The following is a 20,732-nucleotide window of genomic DNA, read 5'->3' on the forward strand; positions in this document are numbered from 1 at the left end:
TCATTCTCCGCTGATCTCCTCCCAGTCACAATGAGATAGCTGGAGCACAGACGCTCTTTATATGTAAACACAGAGCATTCTGTAGTTAATAATCACATATACGCGGCGCGGGTAGACTCTAACTTGGAAACGTTGAAGGGAACGTTCACTAACTGAGTCCAACGTTAACTGGAATCAAGTAGGTTTCTTTATTAATAAGACGAGGGACAGATCTGAATAATGATTGAGCTGACAAAGGTACATAGGAATTGTTAGTTGTGTTTTAAATCAGCATCATACAACAGAGACGGAGGCCATTTGACCCATGGTGCCTATGCTAGCACCTTGATCATGTTATCTCATTATTCCCAGTTTCCTCTGAGCTTTGTCCTTAGCTAAGCAACATTTTCCCGCTCAATTATTCATCCAATTCCTCTTCTGAAGTTTACTGTTCAATCTTCTCTGAATGTCCCTTCAGGCAGCGAGTTCCAGTTCACAAAAACCCCTTTAATAAACGGAAATTCTCAGCATCCTCCATCTAGTTCTTTTGTCAATGAAATAAAATCTCTTTCTACTGGTTCCCTAATCTCCCGCCCTCGGATATCTCCCACGATCTCTATTGGGGGAAGAGTTGGGGAGCTCTACCTGGTGTCCTGGGGCCAATGTTTATCCATCGGCCAACACCACGATCACATATTATCCAGTCAGTATTGCATTGCTGCTGGGATCTTGCTCTGCACAAATTGGCTGTCACATATTGTGGATTAAGACAGTGACTGTCCTTCAATGTGATGTAATTGACTGTGATGAATGTTGCATTGCTCTGGTGAAGGGCTCCATATAAACCCAAATCTTCATTTCATTATTTCTCTCTTTATCTGCTTTTCCTTTTCTCTCTCCTTTTCTCTCACTTTGTCCCTTTGACTGTCTGTCTGTTTGCCTGTCTCTCTGACAGTCTGTCTGTCTGTCACTCTGTCTGCCTGTCTGTCTGACCGTATGCCTGTCTTTCTGCCTGTCCGTCTGCCTGCCTGACTGCCCGTCTCTATCACTCTGCTTGTCTGTCTGTCTGTCTGTTTATCTATCAGCATGGACTAGATGGGCTGAATGGATTCCTGAGATGGCAGATTCCCTTCCCTAAGGGACATGAGTCAACCAGGTGGGTCAGAATGCGATGTAACTGAGGGACACGGAGACCAGAACTGTGCACAGTGCTTCGAGTGTGGTCTAACTGAGGGATTTGGAGACCAGAACTTTGCCCAGTGCTCCAAGCGAGGTCTAACCGAGGGATATGGAGAACAGAACTGTGCCCAGTGCTCCAAATGTGGCCAGGCCATGGGAAATGAAGGGCAGAACTGTGCACAGTGCACCAAATGTTGTTTAACAGAGGGATTCGGAGACCAGAACTGTGCAGAGCGCTCCAAGTGTGGTCTGCCCGATGGGTATGTAGAACAGAACTGTGCACAGTTCTCCAAGTGTGGACAGGCCAAGGGATATGGAGACCATAACTGTGTCAAGTACTCCAAGTGTGGTCTAACCGAGGGATATGGAGGCCATAACTGTGTATAGTGCTCCAGATGTGGCTGAACAGAGGGATATGGAGGCCAGAACTGTGCACAGAACTCAAAGTGTCTTCAACCGAGTGATGTGGAGGCCAAAAGTGTGCACAGTGCTCCGAGTGTGGCCAGACCAAGGGAAATGGAGAGCAGAACTGTGCACAGTTCTCCAGGTGAGGCCTATCCTTTGTAGGGTCAGTGTATCACTCACTGCTCCCAATGAGACCCTGATCCTTCTCTTGTGTGACTGAGCTCACCCAGAGATAAAGGCTCCCCCCCTCATTCCAAAACCCCTATCTCCTCTCCCACCCGCCCCCTCACATCTTATTTCTCTCCCCACTCGGTTCCTCCAACCCTGGAAAATCTGCTCTCTCCTACCTCATTCCCACAACCCTCTATCTATTCCCTCTTCCCAAGACTGCTCACCTCAATGATCCCTCACTGCCGTCTATCAGCATGGACTAGATGGGCTAAATAGAATCCTGAGATGGCAGATTCCCTTCCCTAAGGGACATGAGTTAACCAGGTGGGTCTTCACCACAATCCACTAATTTCACTCTCACCATCACCGCTATTTGTGTTTTATTTTAAATCCGGGGCTATAATTTCCCCAACCCCACACCCAACAGTGAGTCTGCAGTCAGGGGCCCGGACAATTCTCCAGTCGGCATTTCCGGGGGCTGTGTTCAGCATCGTGAACACTATCCTGTGTAGGGTCAGTGTATATCACTCACTGTGCCCAGTGAGACCATGGTCCTTCTCTGGTGTGACTGAGCTCACCCAGAGATAGAGCCTCCACCCCTCCTTCTAGAGACACTATCATCTCTCCCACCCCCTCCAATCCCCCCAAACATCTCCACCCACAACACGCCACATCTCAATTGTCTCCCCACTCGGCACCTCCAGCCCGGTAAGATTCCCTCCCTTTTACCTCATTCCCACAACCCTCTATCCATTCCCTCTTCCCAGGGCCGCTGTCCTCATTGATCCCTCACTGCCGTCTATCTGCATTGCCTGGATGGGCCGAATGGCTTCCTGAGCCGTGATGACCCAATGAATCGACCTTAATTGGGTGTTTAATTGACTCCCAGTGATTGGTATTAGCTGGAGACTAAACTACTCTCCTGTATCCAGGATTGGGATGAAAGTTTGGAGATGTCTGCAATGCAATGTGTGTATAAAGAGTTCCATGTCGGCCATCAGATTTGAAGCACAAATCAGTCACATTGAGCAGTTTACCGACCTGTTAAATATTTCCCTGGAACACGGAACTGACTGGACACCAGGTGCCATCCTGTCTGACAGCCTTGAACAAGGTGTGAGGATCTGACAGGAATGAATCAGCACAGGATAGGGTCCAGCAGCTCACTGCCCGTCTGTGTGGACAATACACAGGCTTTAATCTTCTAAATATCCTCAGCAGCCCCTCCAGGGCTCTCACATCCTCCCTCATGTGTGGTGATCAGAGCTGGATGTATTAATCTAGCTGCGTCCTAACCAGGGCTTTATAATTGTTCAGAGTATCTTCCCCTGATTTTGTTCCCAATACCTGTATTTTTGAGTGTCAGGTAATGACCATCTGCAACAAGGGAGAATCTAACCATCGCCCCTTGACATTCAATGTCAATGCCATCGATGAATCCCCCACTAACTTCATCTGGGGGTTACCATTGACCACAAACTGAACTGGACCAGCCATATAAACATTGTGGCTACAAGAGATGGTCAGAGGCTGGGAATCCTGCAGAGATTAACTCATCTCCTGACTCCCCAAATCCTGTCCACCATAGACAATGCACACGTCAGGATTGTGATGGAAGAATCCCCACTTGCCTGGATGAGTGCGGCTCCCACAACGCTCAAGAAGCTCGACACTATCCAGGACAAAGCAGCCCCGCTTGATCAGCACCCCATCCACAAACATTCACTCCCACCACCACCGACGCACATTAGCAGCAGTGTGTACCATCTACAAGATGCACTGTAGCGACTCAGCAAGGCTCCTTCGATAGCGCTGCCCAAATCGACCTCCTCTGCAATCTAGAAGGGCAAGGGCAGCAGACACATGGGAAAACCACCACCTGGAAGTTCCCCTCTGAGCCACTCACCATCCTGACTTGGAAATATTTCGGCCGTTCCTTCACTGTCGCTGGGTAAAAATCCTGGAACTCCCTCCCTAACAGCGCTATGGATGTACCTACACCACAGGGACTGCAGCGGCTCACCACCATCTTCTCAAGGGGCAGTTTGGGAGGGGCATTAAATACTGGCCTAGACAGCGATGTCCACATTCCATGAATGCATTTTAAGCAATGGAGCCCAATACCCTCCACGCTTCACTAACTGCTCTCTTATCCTGCCCTGCCAAATGTCAAAGATAAAATTTCGGAACACCCCTTATCCCTCTGTCTCTGAACACTCTTTAAAATTGTGTCATGTAGCCCATAATGCCTCTCCCTATTCCTTCTGTCAAAATGCATCACCTCATAACCCTCTCTACAAAATTCCATCTGCCACTTTTCTGTCCATTCTGCCCTCCTATCTACGTCCTGTTTCCATCGATATCTATCGTCCTCACTGGTTGCCATGACTTCAAGTATTGTTTCATCGACAAGTTTTGGAATGTCACCGTATTCCTGATGTCAGTAATTGGGGGAACAGCACTGTCTACATGCTCCAATCTGACAAACAGCCCTTTACTCCAAGAGCACTTGTGCTGGATCATCGGCTGAGGGAGGGCAGTAGACGAGAATCAGAAGGAGCCATTTTCTTGCCCATGTTTGAACTGATATCATGAGTCAATATTGAGGACTCCAATGGAAACTCCCTCCCACCTGCAGAGCACTGAGTCACTGCCGGTGGGACAGGGACATACCCAGGGATGGTGATGGACACGTCTGGGACAATGGCTCTGATACATGACTCTGTGAAAATGATTATGCTGGAGCTACAGGACCTGAATGTGGCCCTGCCATTGTCTGACCTCCCCCTTCCCTCCCTGTCAATGTGGAGACTCACCGATCCGAGTGAGAAATGAGACACGGACAAGAGGCGGTGACCAACGCAGCCAGTTTTATTCACATGATCCAGGAACCAGTGGGTCAGGGGGCACGGGCCCTACACAGTCCGTGGAGCCTCTAGACGGTGCTGGAGTCACGGGCCTTGCTGACCCAAACGTGATTCCTCCTTTTATGATTCGCTTCACCACGCAGCATTCATACAACCAATAGCACTTGTGGCGTGTCAAACCCTCGTTTCTGCAGCACTGTCCCCATTGACAGGTGCCCCCTTTAATTCTGTCACATGCAGAGACAACACCTGAAATGCAGAGAGGAATCCGCTGTTGATGCCACCAGTAAGGATCCTCAATTCTCCCTCAAACAATTATTAAGTATCACCCTAAATGTCGTAGTCCCCCTTTAACTACCACTACCCTTTAACTAACACAAATACTTAACTATTGCCTGTTTGGTCTGTGAGGCCTAGACAAAGGACATGGAGAACAGGACTACTCACAGCGTTCGATGGGTGGACTAACCAAGCATAATGGAGAGCAGAACTGTGCACAGGGCACCAAGTGTGGTCCAACTGAGGGATTTGAACCATAACTGTGCAATGTGCTTCAAGTGTGGCCAGGCCAAGGGAAATTGAGAGCAGAACTGTGCACAGAGCTCCATGTGCGGTCTAAAAGGGTTATGAAGACCCGAATTGAACACAGTGCTCCAAATGTGGTCTAACCGCGGGATATGGAGACAAGGACTGTGCACAGTGCTCTAAGTGTGGCCTAACCGAGCGATATACAGACCAGAAAAGTGCACAGTGTTGCAGGTGTTTCAGGCCAAGGGATATGGCGACCAGAACTGTGCACATTGCTCTACGTGTGGTCCAACAGAGAGATATAGAGCCCAGAACAGTGCACATTGCTCTACGTGTGGTCCAACAGAGAGACATAGAGCCCAGAACTGTGCACAGTGCTCCGAGTGTGGTCTATCCTTTGTAGGGCCAGTGTATCACTGTTTTCTCCCAATGAGACCATGATCCATCTCTGGTGTGACTGAGCTCACCCACAGGTACAGCCTCTACCCTCCCTTTCTAGAGAACCTAGTTCCTCTACCACGTGGCCCTCACACCTTTACTGGCTCCCCACTCGGTACCTTCAACCTTGGAAATTCTGTACTCGATTACCTTATTCCCACCACCCCCTATCCATTACCTCTTCCCAGGGGTCCTGTCTTCATTTATCCCTCACTGCCGTCTATCTGCATGGACTGGATGGGCTGAATGGCTTCCTGAGCCGTGATGACTCTATGATCCTCCCTTTAATGGGTCTTCAATTATCTCCCAGTGATGGGACTTAGCTGGAGACGAAACTACTCTCCTGTATCCAGGATTGGGATGAAAGGTTGGAGTATTCTGAAATGCAATGTGTGTATAAAGAGTTCCATGTCGGCCATCAGAGCTGAAGCGCAAATCAGTCACTTTGAGCAGTTTACCGGCCTGTTAAACATTTGCCTGGAACACGGAACTGACCGGACACCAGGTGCCATCCTGTCTGACAGCCTTGAACAAGGTGTGAGGATCTGACAGGAATGAATCAGCACAGGATAGGCTCCAGCAGCTCACTGCCCGTCTGTGTGGACAATACACAAGCTTTAATCTTCTAAATATCCTCAGCAGCCCCTCCAGGGCTCTCACATCCTCCCTCATGTGTGGTGATCAGAGCTGGATGTATTAATCTAGCTGCGGCCTAACCAGGGATTTATAATTATTCAAAGTATCTTCTCCTGATTTTGTCCCCAATACCTGTATTTTTGAGTTTCAGGTAATGACCATCTGCAACAAGGGAGAATCTAACCATCGCCCCTTGACATTCAAGGCCATTACCATCGCTGAATTCCCCACTAACTTCATTCTGGGGGTTACCGTTGACCAGAAACCGAACAGGAACAGCCATATAAATACTGTGGCTACAAGGGCAGGTCAGAGGTTGGGAATCCTGTGGAGAGTAACTCACCTCTTGACTCCCCAAAGCCTGTCCACCATCGACAAGGCACCAGTCAGGACGATGATGGAATATTCCCCACTTGCCTGGAAGAGTGCGGCTCCCACAACACTCAAGAAGCTCGACACCATCCAGGACAAAGCAGCCCCGCTTGATTTGCACCCAATCCACAAACAACCACTCCCTCCACCACCGACGCACAGCAGCAGCAGTGTGTACCATCTACAAGATGCACTGCAGCGACTCACCAAGGCTCCTTCAATAGCTCTGCCCAAATTCACCTCCTCTAACATCTAGAAGGACAAGGTTAGCAGACACATGGGAACACCACCACCTGGAAGTTACCCTCTGAGCCACTCACCATCCTGACTTGGAAATATATCGGCCGTTCCTTCACTGTCGCTGGGTTAAATCCTGGAACTCGCTCCCTAACAGCGCTTTGGATGTACCTACACCACAGGGACTGCAGCGGCTCACCGTCACCTTCTCAAGGGGCAATTTGTGAGGGGCATTAAATGCTGGCCAAGACAGTGATGCCCACATTCCCTGAATGAATTTTAAGCAATGGAGCCCAATACCCTCCACACTTCACAAACTGCTCTCTCATCCTGCCCTGTCAAATGTCAAAGATATAATTTAGGAACACCCCATATCCCTCTGTCTCTGAACGCTCTTTAAAATTGTGTCATGTAGCCCATAATGCCTCTCCCTATTCCTTCTGTCAAAATGCATCACCTCATACCCCTCTCTACAAAATTCCATCTGCTACTTTTCTGCCCATTCTGCCCTCCTATCTACGTCCTGTTTCCATCGATATCTATCGTCCTCACTGGTTGCCATGACTTCAAGTATTGTTTCATCGACAAGTTTTGGAATGTCACCACATTCCTGATGTCAGTAATTGGGGGAACAACACTGCCTACATGCTCCAATCTGACAAACAGCCCTTTACTCCAAGAGCACTTGTGCTGGATCATCGGCTGTGGGAGGGCAGTAGACGAGAATCAGAAGGAGCCATTTTCTTGCCCATGTTTGACCTGATGTCATGAGTCAATATTGAGGACTCCAATGGAAACTCCCTCCCGCCTACAGAGCACTGAGTCACTGTCGGTGGGACAGGGACATACCCAGGGATGGTGATGGACACGTCTGGGAGAATGGCTCTGAGGCATGACTCTGTGAAAATGATTATGCTGGAGCTACAGGACCTGAATGTGGCCCTGCCATTGTCTGACCTCCCCCTTCCCTCCCTGTCAATGTGGAGACTCACCGATCCGAGTGAGAAATGAGACACGGACAAGAGGCGGTGACCAACGCAGCCAGTTTTATTCACATGATCCAGGAACCAGTGGGTCAGGGGGCACGGGCCCTACACAGTCCGTGGAGCCTCAGGGCGGTCTTGGAGTCACGGGCCTTGGCCACAAATCCCTGGTTCCTCCTTTTCTGATTCACTTCACCACGAAGCATGTGCGTGACCAATAGCACTTGCCGCGATACCAAATCTCATATCTGTAGCAGCGTCATCTTCCACCGGTACCCCTTCGAACTCTACCACATCCAGCGAACCAAGCTGAAATGCAGAAAGGAATCCGCTGTTGATGCCACCAGTAAGGACCCTCGACTCTCTCTCAAACATTTATTATGTATCACCCTAAATGTTGAAGTCCCCATTTCACTACCACATCCCGATATTACACAATCGTCACTTTGGTCTGTGAGGCCTACACAAAGGACATGGAAAACAGAACAGCGCACAGGGCTCTATGGGATGCCTAACCAAGGGATATGGAGAGCAGAACTGTACCCAGTGGACCAGGGTGTGATCTAACCGAGTGATATGGAGAGCAGAAATGCGCACAGTGCTCCAAGTGTGGTCTAACCGAGGACTATGGAGACCAAAATTTTGCACTTTGCTCCAGATGTATGTCTAGCTGACGGTTATGGAGACCAGAACTGTGCACAGTTCTCCAAGTGTGGTCTAACCGAGGGATATAGAGACCAGGACTGTCCACAGTACTCCAAGTGTGGTCTAATTGAGGGATATGGAGACCAGAACTGTGCACAGTGCTCCAGGTGTGGCCTAACTGAGGGATATGGAGACCAGAACTGTGCACATTGCTCCAGGTGTGGCCTAAAATAGTGATATAGAGAGCAGAACTGTGCACAGTCCTCCAAGAGTGGTCAAACCAAGAGATTTGGAGAGCTGAACTGTGCACAGTTCTCCAGGTGTGGTCTAACCGAAGGATATGGAGAGCTGAACTGTGCACAGTTCTCCAGGTGTGGTCTAACCGAGGGATATGGAGGATCTAACCGAGGGTCAGCATGGCGATGAGAAGCACAAGGCGACTAGGAAAGCTGCTTGGGTTTTTATATGGAAGGATGATTATTTTTCTTTTAAAGGTGATTTATGGAAGGGTGCTAAACTGAGATGGACAGCTTTCTGTTTGGGAAAAGTCTTAAGGGTTGTGGAACAAAGATGGGCGGATGAAGTTAAGATGCCAATTGATTGGTAGTACAGGCTAAATTGGCTGAATGGCCCCCTCTTCAATCCTTGAATGTTTCTGCTGTGTCACTCTTCGGAGAGTTATACTCACGGGTGTGCTTTGCACGCACGACTCCACCCTCAGCGATGGGCTGTAGCAGCACCAGGAGTCCAAGCAGCAAGAGCAGTGCTTTCCTAATCTTCCGCTGATCCTCTCAGAGTCACAATGAGGTGACTGGATTACGGCTGCCCTTTATATCAACGCATGGAACATTCTGTAGTTAATATTCACACAACCACACGGTGAGCACTGGCTCCAACTTGAGCTTGTTAAAGGAGCTGTTCATTAACTGAGACCAACAGTTTCTCGAGTGAAGGACTAAATGTGCCGTCCAAGTCATCCTTTAATTCATTTGTATTCAGAGAGACAGATCTGTGTAATGATTGAAATGTTGGAGGTTTAAAGGGATGCTTCACTGTGTTTAAAGTAAATATATTTTTGCAATGTAGAGGTTCATTTGGCCCATCGAGTCTCTGCTGGCTCTTTGATAGATCTACTAAATTATGCCTCCACAACCTGTTCTCTTCACCCACCGCCCCGCCATTATGTTCCCAGTCAATTATTGATACAATTCCCCTTTGATAAGTTGCTATTGAATCTGTTTCCATTATCCGTTCGGGCAGCACATTCCAGATCACAACAACTCTTTGTGTCAAAAGGAATTCTCCTCATCTTCCTTCTCGTTCAACTGCTAAAGATTTTATTGGTTTCCAATTAGTTTCTAATCTCCTGACATTGAAATTATCACTCCCCTTCTCGAGTGCCAAGCCCCTCTCCCACTCGCCCCCTCACTAACCTGCGTAAATATACTTTGCAGCGATGATGATTCCCAGCACCAGGACTGGATGGGCCGAATGGCTTCCTGAGCTGTGATGACTCTATGATCCTCCCTTTAATGGGTCATCTATTGTCTCCCAGTGATGGGCATTAGCTGGAGACTAAACTACTCTCCGGTATCCAGGAGTGGGATGAAAGGTTAGAGATGTCTGGAATGCAATGTGTGTATAAAGAGTTCCATGTCGGCCATCAGAGCTGAAGCTCAAATCAGTCACTTTGAGCAGTTTACCGGCCTGTTAAATATTTCCCTGGAACACGGAACTGACCGGACACCAGGTGCCATCCTGTCTGACAGCCTTGAACAAGGTGTGAGGATCTGACAGGAATGAATCAGTACAGGATAGGGTCCAGCAGCTCAATGCCCGTCTGTGTGGACAATACACAGGCTTTAATCTTCTAAATATCCTCAGCAGCCCGTCCAGGGCTCTCACATCCTCCCTCATGTGTGGTGATCAGAGCTGGATGTATTAATCTAGCTGCAGCCTAACCAGGGCTTTATAATTGTTCAGAGTATCTTCCCCTGATTTTGTCCCCAATACCTGTATTTTTGAGTGTCAGGTAATGACCATCTGCAACAAGGGAGAATCTAACCATCGCCCCTTGACATTCAATGCCATTACCATCACTGAATCCCCCACTAACTTCACCCTGGTGGTTACCATTGACCAGAAACTGAACTGGACCAGACATATAAACACTGTGGCTACAAGAGCAGGTCAGAGGCTGGGAATCCTGCGGAGAGTAACTCACCTCCTGACTCCCCAAAGTCTGTCCAATATCGACAAGGCAACCGTCAGGATTTTGTTGGAATACTCCCCTCTTCCCTCGATGAGTGCAGCTCCCACAACAATCAAGAAGCTCGACATCATCCGGGACAAAGCAGCACCCCTTGATCAGCACCCCATCCACAAACATTCACTCCCCCACCACCGACGCACAGTAACAGCAGAGAGTACCATCTACAAGATGCACTGCAGTGACTCACCAAGGCTCCTTCGATAGCACTGCCCAAATCCACCTCCTCTAACATCTAGAAGGACAAGGGCAGCAGACACATGGGAACACCACCACCTGGAAGTTCCCCTCTGAGCCACTCAACATCATGACTTTGAAATATATCGGCCGTTCCTTCACTGTCGCTGGGTCAAATCCTGGAACTCACTCCCTAACAGCGCTATGGATGTACCTACACCACAGGGACTGCAGCGGCTCAACACCACCTTCTCAAGGGGCAATTTGGGAGGGGCATTAAATGCTGGCCTAGACAGCGATGCTCACATTCCATGAATGAATTTTAAACAATGAAGCCCAATAACCTCCACGCTTCACTAACTGCTCTCTCATCCTGCCCTGACAAATGTCAAAGATAAAATTTCGGAACACCCCATATCCCTCTGTCTCTGAACGCTCTTTAAAATTGTGTCATGTAGCCCATAATGCCTCTCCCTATTCCTTCTGTCAAAATGCATCACCTCATACCCCTCTCTACAAAATTCCATCTGCCCCATTTCTGCCCATTCTGCCCTCCTATCTACGTCCTGTTTCCATCGATATCTATCGTCCTCACTGGTTGCCATGACTTCAAGTATTGTTTCATCGACAAGTTTTGGAATGTCACCGTATTCCTGATGTCAGTAATTGGGGGAACAGCACTGTCTACATGCTCCAATCTGACAAACAGCCCTTTACTCCAAGAGCACTTGTGCTGGATCATCGGCTGAGGGAGGGCAGTAGACGAGAATCAGAAGGAGCCATTTTCTTGCCCATGTTTGACCTGATGTCATGAGTCAATATTGAGGACTCCAATGGAAACTCTTTCCCACCTGCATAGCACTGAGTCACTGCCGGTGGGACAGGGACATACCCAGGGATGGTGATGGACACGTCTGGGACAATGGCTCTGAGGCATGACTCTGTGAAAATGATTATGCTGGAGCTACAGGACCTGAATGTGGCCCTGCCATTGTCTGACCTCCCCCTTCCCTCCCTGTCAATGTGGAGACTCACCGATCCGAGTGAGAAATGAGACACGGACATGAGGCGGTGACCAACGCAGCCAGTTTTATTCACATGATCCAGGAACCAGTGGGTCAGGGGGCACGGGCCCTACACAGTATGTGGACCCTCAAGGCGGTGCTGGGGTCACGGGCCTTTGAATTGGGGCTGGAGTCATGGCCTTGGCTTCCCATCCCTGCTTTCTCCGTATATGATATGCTTCAACACGCAGCATTTCGATGTCGAAAAGCACTTGTTGGTTATCCAAACCTCGTTTGTGCGGCAGGGTTGCCATCGACAGAAGGTCCCCGGTATTCTGTCACATTCAGTGAGCTTTCCTGAAATGCAGAAAGGAATCCGCTGTTAATGCCACCAGTATAGACCCTCGACTCTCACTCAAACATGTATGTATCACCCTAAATGTTGCTGACCCCCTTTCGTTATCACATCCCGATATCGCACTATCGTCAGTTTGGCCTGTGAGGTCTAGGCAAAGGACATGGAGAACAGAACAACGCACAGGGCTCTATGGGATGTCTAACCAAGGGATAAGGAGAGCACAACTGTACCCAGTGGACCAATTGTGCTCTACCCGAGGGATATGGAGACCAGAACAGTGCACACTGCTCCAGATGTGGTACAACTGAGGGATTAGGAGACCAGAACTGTGCACAGTGCTCCAAGTGTGGTCTAACTGAGTGATATGGAGACCAGAAATGTGCTCAGTGCTCCAAGTGCGGTCTAACTGAGTGATATGGAGATCGGAAGTGTGCACCGTGCTCCAGATGTGGTCTCACCGAGAGATATGCAGAACTGAACTGTAATTAAAACCTACAATATCTTAGAATTTTGTTGCAATTTTAATATTCTGTGGGGTAAATTGTTGAGGTTGGAGCTCAAATAAACAAAAATATCTATAATTTACAAACTTTTCAAGCATTCCCACGCTGGGATTGAAGGGTTTTGGTCCCAAGGTACGGTTCATGTTCCAGAACCAAGCTGCAGAAATGGATTTAAATACAGATCAACAATGATCCAATCGAATGGCAGCACATGTTTGAGTGGGTGAATGGCCTATTCCTGTTCCTGTGAATGGTTTCATAGATTGGCGACTGAGAGATTCACAGACCTGCGTAAATATAGTTTTCAGCGATGATGTGTCCCAGCACCAGGAGCACCAGCACCAAGAGCAGTGCTTTCCTCATCTTCCACTGAGCTCCTCAGAGCCACACTGAACTGCCTGGGCTACAGGGGCTCTTTATATGAACTCAGAGTATAATCTGTAGTTAATAATCACACACACACTCACACCCACACCCACACACCCACCCACACCCCCACACCCACACCCCCACACCCCCACACTCTCAACCCCACCCCCACACCCACACCCCCACCACACCCACACCCACACCCCGACACCCACACCCACAACCACACCCCCACACCCCCACATCCACACCCCCACACCCGCACCCCCACCACCACACCCACAACCACACCACCCCCACACCCACACACCCACACCCACACCCCCTAAATCCCCACACCCACACACCCACCACCACACCCACACCCACACCCCCACCCCCACATCCACACCCACACCACCCCCACACCCACAACCCCAACAACCCCACACCCACAAGCTAACCACCCCCACATCCACAACATCACGAACCCCCACAAACACAACCCCTAAAACCAGACAACCACAACCCCACACCCCCACCCCCACACACTCAACCACAACAGATCTGTGCACAAAGTTCCAGGTTTGGCCTTAAATAGTGATATGGAGACCAGAACTATGCACAGTCCTCCAAGAGTGGTCAAACCGAGAGATATGGAGAGCTGAACTGTGCACAGTTCTCCAGGTGTGGTCTAACCGAGGGATATGGAGGATCTAACTGAGGGTCAGCACGTCGATGAGAAGCACAAGGCGACTAGGATAGCTGCTTGGGTTTTTATCGGAAAGGATGATTAATTTTCTTTAAAAGGTGATTTATGGAAGGTTTCCTAAGCTGAAATGGACAGCTTTCTGTTTGGGATAAGTCTTAAGTTTTGTGGAACAAAGATGAGCGGATGAAGTTAAGACAACAAATGATTAGTAGCACAGGCTGAAGAGACTGAATGGCCTCCTCTTCAATCCCTGAGTGTTTCTGCTGTGTCACTTCTGGGAGAGTGGTACTCACGCTGCTTCTTTGCACTCAAGACTCCACCCTCAGCGATGGACTGTAGCAGCACCAGGAGTCCAAGCAGCAAGAGCAGTGCTTTCCTCATCTTCCACTGATCCTCTCAGAGTCTCAATGAGGTGACTGGATTACGGCTGCCCTTTATATCAACGCATGGAGCATTCCGTAGTTAATATTCACACAACCACACGGTGAGCACAGGTTCCAACTTGAGCTTGTTAAAGGAGCTGTTCATTAACTGAGACCAACAGTTTCTCGAGTGAAAGACTAAATGTGCCGCCCAAGTCATCCTTTATTTCATTAGTATTCAGAGAGACAGATCTGTGTAATGATTGAAATGTTGGAGGTTTAAAGGGATGCTTCACTGTGTTTAAAGTAAATATATTTTTGCAATGTAGGGGTCCATTTGGCCCATTGAGTCTCTGCTGGCTCTTTGATAGATCTACTAAATTATGCCTCCTCAACCTGTTCTCTTCACCCACCGCCCCGCCATTAAGTTCCCAGTCAATTATTGATACAATTCCCCTTTGATAAGTTGCTATTGAATCTGCTTCCATTATCTGTTCGGGCAGCACATTCCAGATCACAAGAACTCTTTGTGTCAAAAGGAATTCTCCTCATCTTCCTTCTCGTTCCACTGCTAAACATTTTAATTTGTTTCCAATTAGTTTCTAATCTCCCGACATTGAAATTATCCCAGTGTCTAAGTATAAGAACAGTTGGAGAGTTCCCCCTCAACTGAGGTCAATCGAGTGATATGGAGGCCATGTCTGTGCACTGTGCACCGAGTGTGGTCTAACTGAGGGATATGGAGACCAGAACTGTGTACAATGCTCAAAGTGTGGTCTATCTACAGGATATGGAGACCAGAACTGTGCACAGTTCTCCAAGTGTGGTCTATCCTTTGCAGGGCCAGTTTACCACTCACTTCTCCTAATGAGGCCATGATCCTTCTCTGGTGTGACTGAGCTCACCCAGAGGTACAGCCTCCACCCTCCCCTTCTAGAGAACCTAGCTCCTCTCCCACCTGCCCCCTTAACATCTTTATTGCAAACACAATCAGTACATTGAACCCAGGAAATTCTGATCTCAATTTCCTCATTCCCACAAACCCCTATCCATTCCCTCTTCCCAGGAATCCTGTCTTGGTTTATCCCTCACTGCCGTCTATCTCCATGGACTGGATGGGCCGAATGGCTTCCTGAGCCGTGATGACTCTATGATCCTCCCTTTAATGGGTCTTCTATTGTCTCCCAGTGATGGACATTAGCTGGAGACGAAACTACTCTCCTGTATCCAGGTGTGGGATGAAAGTTTGGAGATGTCTGGAATGCAATGAGTGGATAAAGAGTTCCATGCGAGAATCAGAGTTGAAGCACAAATCAGTCACTATGAGCAGTTTACCGGTCTGTTAAATATTTCCCTGGAACACGGAACTGACCGGACACCAGGTGCCATCCTGTCTGACAGCCTTGAACAAGGTGTGAGGATCTGACAGGAATGAATCAGCACAGGATAGGGTCCAGCAGCTCACTGCCCGTCTGTGTGGACAATACACAGGCTTTAATCTTCTAAATATCCTCAGCAGCCCCTCCAGGGCTCTCACATCCTCCCTCATGTGTGGTGATCAGAGCTGGATGTATTAATCTAGCTGCAGCCTAACCAGGGCTTTATAATTGTTCAGAGTATCTTCTCCTGATTTTGTCCCCAATACCTGTATTTCTGAGTGTCAGGTAATGACCATCTGCAACAAGGGAGAATCTAACCATCACCCCTTGACATTCAATGCCATTGCCATTGCTGAATCCCACACTAACTTCATCCTGGGGGTTACCATTGACCAGAAACTGAACTGGAAAAGCCATATAAATACTGTATCCACAAGAGCAGGTCAGAGGCTGGGAATCCTGCGGAGAATAACTCACCTGCTGACTCCCCAAAACCTGTCCACAATCGACAAGACACCAGTCAGGACTATGATGGAATACTCCCCATTTGCCTGGGCAAGTGCGGCTCGCACAACACTCAAGAAGCTCGACACCGTCCGGGACAAAGCAGCCCTGCTTGTTTTGCAACCCATCCAACAAATACTCAATCCTTCCACCACCGACGCACAGTAGCAGCAGTGTGTACCATCTAAAAGATGCACTGCAGTGACTCACCAAGGCTCCTTCGATTGCGCTGCCCAAATCCACCTCTTCGACCATCTAGAAGGACAAGGGCAGCAGACACATGTGAACACCAGCACCTGGAATTTCCCCTCGGAGCCACTCACAATCCTGACTTGGAAATTTATCGGCCGTTCCTTCACTGTCGCTGGGTCAAAATCCTGGACCTCCCTCCCTAACAGCGCTGTGGGTGTACCTCCACCACAGGGACTGCAGCGCCTCACCGCCATCTTCTCAAGGGGCAATTTGGGAGGGGCATTAAATGTTGGCCTAGCCAGTGATGCCCACATTCCATGAATAAATTTTAAAGAATGAATCCCAATACCCTCCACGCTTCACTAACTGCTCTCTGTGTGGACAAACAGCCCTTTACTCCAAGATCACTTGTGCTGGATCATCGGCTGAGGGAGGGCAGTAGACGAGAATCAGAAGGAGACATTTTCTTGCCCATGTTTGACCTGATGTCATGAGTCAATATTAAGGACGCCAATGGAAACTCCCTCCCGCCTGCAGAGCACTGAGTCACTGCCGGTGGGACAGGGACATACCCAGGGATGGTGATGGACACGTCTGGGACAATGGCTCTGAGGCATGACTCTGTGAAAATGATTATGCTGGAGCTACAGGACCTGAATGTGGCCCTGACATTGTCTGACCTCCCCCTTCCCTCCCTGTCAATGTGGAGACACACCGATCCGAGTGAGAAATGAGACACGGACAAGAGGCGGTGACCAACGCAGCCAGTTTTATTCACATGATCCAGGAACCAGTGGGTCAGGGGGTATGGGCCCTACACAGTCCGTGGAGCCTCTAGGCGGTGCTGGAGTCACGGGCCTTGCTGACCCAAACGTGATTCCTCCTTTTATGATACGCTTCACCACGCAGCATTCATACAACCAATAGCACTTGTGGTGTGTCAAACCCTCGTTTCTGCAGCACTGTCCCCATTGACAGGTGCCCCCTTTAATTCTGTCACATGCAGAGACAACACCTGAAATGCAGAAAGGAATCCGCTGTTGATGCCACCAGTAAGGACCCTCGACTCTCGCTCAAACAATTATTATGTATCACCCTAAATGTCGTAATCCCCCTTTAACTACCACATACCAATATTGCACTATTGCCTGTTTGGTCTGTGAGACCTAGACAAAGAACATGGAGAACAGGACTACTTACCGTCTTCAATGGGTGGCTTATCCAAGCGATATGGAGATTATAACTACGCACAGAGCTCCGAGTGTGGTCTAACGGAGGGATTTGGAGACCACAACTGTGTACAGTGCTCTGAGTGTGGTCCAACTGAGGGATTTGGAACCATAACTGTGCAATGTGCTTCAAGTGTGGACAGGCTAAGGGAAATTGCGAAAAGAGCTGTGCACAGAGCTCCACATGTGGCCAGGACAATGGATATGGAGAGTGGAACTGTGCACAATGTTCCAAGTGTTGTCTAACAGGGTTATGAAGACCGGAATTGAACACAGTGCTCCAAATGTGGTCTAACCGCTGGATATGGCGACCGGAACTGCGCACATTGCTCTACGTGTGGTCCAACATAGAGAGATAGAGACCAGAACTGTGCACATTGCTCTACGTGTGGTCCAGTAGAGAGATATAGAGACCAGAACTGTGGACATTGCTCTACGTGTGGTCCAACAGAGAGATATAGAGCGCAGAACTGTGCACAGTGCTCCGAGTGTGATCTATCCTTTGTAGGGCCAGTGTATCACTCTGTTCTCCCAATGAGACCATGATCCTTCTCTGGTGTGACTGAGCTCACCCACAGGTACAGCCTCTACCCTCCCCTTCTAGAAAACCTAGTTCCTCTACAACGTGGCCCTCACATCATTATTGGCTGTCCACTCGGTACCTCCAACCTTGGAAATTCTGCACTCGATTAACACATTCCAACAAGCCCGTATCCATTCCCTCTTCCCATGGGTCCTGTCTTCATTTATCCCTCACTGCCGTCTATCTGCATGGACTGGATGGGCTGAATGGCTTCCTGAGCCATGATGACTCTATGATCCTCCCTTTAATGGGTCTTCAATTATCTCCCAGTGATGGGCATTAGCTGGAGACTAAACTACTCTCCTGTATCCAGGAGTGGGATAAAAGTTTGGAGATGTCTGGAATGCAATGTGTGGATAAAGAGTTCCATGTCGGCCATCAGAGCTGAAGCGCAAATCAGTCACTTTGAGCAGTTTACCGGCCTGTTAAATATTTCCCTGGAACACGGAACTGACCGGACACCAGGTGCCATCCTGTCTGACAGCCTTGAACAAGGTGTGATGATCTGACAGGAATGAATCAGCACAGGATAGGGTCCAGCAGCTCACTGCCCGTCTGTGTGGACAATACACAGGCTTTAATCTTCTAAATATCCTCAACAGCCCCTCCAGGGCTCTCACATCCTCCCTCATGTGTGGTGATCAGAGCTGGATGTATTAATCTAGCAGCGGCCTAAGCAGGGCTTAATAATTGTTCAGAATAAGTTCCCCTGATTTTGCACTCAGTACCTGTACTTTTGAGTGTCAGGCAATGACCATCTCCAACATGAGAGAATCTAACCATCGCCCCTTGACGTTCAATGGCATTACTATCACTGAATCCCCCACTATCAACACCCTGGGGGTTACTGTTGACCAGAAACTGAACTGGACCAGCCATATAAATACTGTGGTTACAAGAGCAGGTCAGAGGCTGGAAATCCTGCGGAGAGTAACTCACCTCCTGACTCCCCAAAGCCTGTCCACCATCGACAAGGCACCAGTCAGGACGATGATGGAATACTCCCAACTTGCATGGATGAGTGCGGCTCCCACAACACTCAAGAAGCTCGACACCATTCGGGACAAAGCAACCCCGCTTGATTGGCACCCGATCCAGAAACATTCACTCCCTCCACCACCGACGCACAGTAGCTGCAGTGTGTACCATCTACAAGATGCACTGCATCAACTCACCAAGGCTCCTTCGATAGCGCTGCCAAAATCCATGACGTCTACCATCTAGAAGGACAGGGGCAGCAGACACATGGGAACACCATCACCTGGAAGTTCCCCTCTGAGCCACTCAGCATTCTAACTTGAAAATGTATCGGACGTTCTTTCACTGTCACTGGATCAAATCCTGGAACTCGGTCCCTAACAGCTCTGTGGATGTACGTACACCACAGGGATTGCAGCGGCTCACCACCACCTTCTCAAGGGGCAATTTGGGAGGGGCATTAAATGCTGGCCTAGCCAACGACGCACACATTCCATTAATGAATTTTAAACAATGGAGCCCAATACCCTCCACGCTTCACTAACTGCTCTCTCATCCTGCCCTGCCAAATGTCAAAGATAATATTTCAGAACACCCCATATCCCTCTGTCTCTGAAAGCTCTTTAAAATTGTGTCATGTAGCCCATAATGCCTCTCCCTATTCCTTCTGTCAAAATGCATCACCTCATACCCCTCTCTACAAAATTCCATCTGCCACTTTTCTGTCCATTCTGCCCTCCTATCTACGTCCTGTTTCCATCGATATCTATCGTCCTCACTGGTAGCCATGACTTCAAGTATTGTTTCATCGACAAGTTTTGGAATGTCACCGTATTCCTGATGTCAGTAATTGGGGGAACAGCACTGTCTACATGCTCCAATCTGACAAACAGCCCTTTACCCAAAGAGCACTTGTGCTGGATCATCGGCTGAGGGAGGGCAGTAGACTTGAATCAGAAGGAGACATTTTCTTGCCCATGTTTGACCTGATGTCATGAATCAATATTGAGGACTCCAATGGAAACTCCCTCCCGCCTGCATAGCACTGAGTCAATGCCGGTGTGACAGGGACATACCCAGGGATGGTGATGGACACGTCTGGGACAATGGCTCTGAGGCATGACTCTGTGAAAATGATTATGCTGGAGCTACAGGACCTGAATGTGGCCCTGACATTGTCTGACCTCCCCCTTCCCTCCCTGTCAATGTGGAGAATCACCGAACCGAGTGAGAAATGAGACACGGACAAGAGGCGGTGACCAATGCAGCCAGTTTTATTCACATGATCCAGGAACCAGTGGGTCAGGGGGCACGGGACCTACACAGTCCGTGGAGACTCTAGACAGTGTTGGAGTCACGGGCCTTTGAATTGGGTCTGGAGTCACTGGCCTTGGCTTCCCATCGCTGCTTCATCATTTAAAGAATTCCTTCTCCACACAGCATGCATAACCCCCGGAGCACTTGAAGGGGAACAAAACCTCGTTTCTTCGGCAGTGATCTAGTCGACATCTGGCCCCTCGTATTCTGGCACATCCATAGGAATATCCTGAAATGCAGAAAGGAATCCTCTGTGAAGCCAGCAGTAAGGACCCTCAACTCTCACTCAAACATTTATTATGTATCACCCTAAGTGGTGAAGCCTCCCTTTAAATGCAACATCCCGATATTGGACGATTGTCAGTTTGGTCTGTGAG

The sequence above is a fragment of the Cetorhinus maximus genome, unplaced genomic scaffold (genome assembly GCF_964194155.1).
Source record: "Cetorhinus maximus unplaced genomic scaffold, sCetMax3.hap1.1 HAP1_SCAFFOLD_96, whole genome shotgun sequence".
In the NCBI taxonomy this organism is placed as follows: Eukaryota; Metazoa; Chordata; class Chondrichthyes; order Lamniformes; family Cetorhinidae; genus Cetorhinus; species Cetorhinus maximus.